We start from the raw sequence: 2,139 nt of genomic DNA, 5'->3' as shown, positions 1-2,139 counted from the left end.
ATAAGAGAAAGGGGGAAGATGGTTTTATTTGAGCTTGTTCAAAGTTTCCCATTGATAATAATTTGTGCCTGATCTGCAGGGGAGGAATGGTCAGTGGTATTTAGGTACCCTGACACCACATCTGTAAAGGGGTGTGATGAATGTGTGTAATAGAGTGATACCCCAACTTGTGAGTGCCTGGCCCTGTAAGGCAAACCTCTTCAGAGAGCCATACTTCTTAACTTCCTTATGATATGGTGTGTTGCTGAAGTTTGTATACCCAAGAGGATGTCCGGCTGCCACAAAAGGGAGAGAAATGGCCTTGTAGATTTTGCTCACTGCACTGAAGCTTCTGTCGCGGTTATGGCCTCCATTTCTGTGGCCCGAGGCCTGGAGTGGGTAGTATTTGCACTAGGCCCACAGTGTGCGATTGCAGTCTGAATCCAACCTTGAAAATGAATGACCCATCCACCCAAGCATGAAGAATAACCCAAGCACCTACCTTTGTGATGAGGGAAGCCTCTGTTTGCTGCTGGACAAATACCATGTTCATCATGTACATTGGGCCACCTTGTCCCTTCTCCATAATGCCTAGCAGCTGCTGAGCAAAGGGCAGAAGTTCTTCCAGTTCAAGGGCAAAGTCCTCTTTTCCACCCAATTGTGGGTATGGCTGGAGGAGGAGCTACCCCACAAGGAACGCTGATCTGCACACAGTGCCTTGAGGAGCAGTTTGTGCCCTGAAGCTGCAGATTTGCTGAGCGGCTCTTTTCTCTGAAGGCTACTGGTTGCATCCTCAGTAATTGCAAAGGCTGAATATAGTTGGTCTCTCCATTTCACAGGACGTTGCTGTTGCGAGGGGCTTGCTCCCAAAGAAGAGTACTTTGAGGCAAGACATAGAATCATAGAATCATAGAGCTGGAAGAGACCACAAGGTCCATCAAGTCCAACTCCCTGCCAAGCAGGAAACACCATCAGAGCACTCCTGACATATGGTTGTCAAGCCTCTGCTTAAAGACCTCCAAAGAAGGAGACTCCACCACACTCCTTGGCAGCAAATTCCACTGTCAAACAGCTCTTACTGTCAGGAAGTTCTTCCTAATGTTTAGGTGGAATCTTTATTCTTGTAGTTTGGATCCATTGCTCCCTGTCCGCTTCTCTGGAGCAGCAGAAAACAACCTTTCTTCCTCCTCTATGTGACATCCTTTTATATATTTGAACATGGCTATCATATCACCCCTTAACCTCCTCTTCTCCAGGCTAAACATGCCCAGCTCCCTTAGCCGTTCCTCATAAGGCATCGTTTCCAGGCCTTTGACCATTTTGGTTGCTCTCCTCTGGACACATTCCAGTTTGTCAGTGTCCTTCTTGAACTGTGGTGCCCAGAACTGGACACAGTACTCCAGGTGAGGTCTGACCAGAGCAGAATACAGTGGCACTATTACTTCCCTTGATCTAGATGCTATATTCCTATTGATGCAGCCCAGAATTGCATTGGCTTTTTTAGCTGCCGCGTCACACTGTTGGCTCATGTCAAGTTTGTGGTCAACCAAGACTCCTAGATCCTTTTCACATGTACTGCTCTCAAGCCAGGTGTCACCCATCTTGTATTTGTGCCTCTCATTTTTTTTGCCCAAGTGCAATACTTTACATTTCTCCCTGTTAAAATTCATCTTGTTTGTTTTGGCCCAGTTCTCTAATCTGTCAAGGTCATTTTGAAGTGTGATCCTGTCCTCTGGGGTGTTAGCCACCCCTCCCAGTTTGGTGTCATCTGCAAATTTGATCAGGATGCCCTTGAGTCCATCATCCAAGTCGTTGATAAAGATGTTGAATAAGACCGGGCCCAAGACAGAACCCTGTGGCACCCCACTAGTCACTCTTCTCCAGGATGAAGAGGAACCATTGATGAGCACCCTTTGGGTTTGGTCAGTCAGCCAGTTACAAATCCACTGAGGGGTAGCATAGTCAAGACCGCATTTTACCAGCTTCTTTACAAAAATATCATGGGGCACCTTGTCAAATGCCTTGCTGAAATCAAGGTAGGCTACATCCACTGCGTTCCCTTCATCTACCAGGGTTGTAATTCTGTCAAAAAACGAGATCAGGTTAGTCTGACATGACTTCTTTTTCAGAAATCCATGCTGACTATTGGTTCTCCCAAGA

Source organism: Podarcis cretensis (assembly GCF_951804945.1).
Source record: "Podarcis cretensis genome assembly, chromosome: 2".
Classification (NCBI taxonomy): domain Eukaryota; kingdom Metazoa; phylum Chordata; class Lepidosauria; order Squamata; family Lacertidae; genus Podarcis; species Podarcis cretensis.
This window is presented reverse-complemented; position numbering follows the sequence as displayed.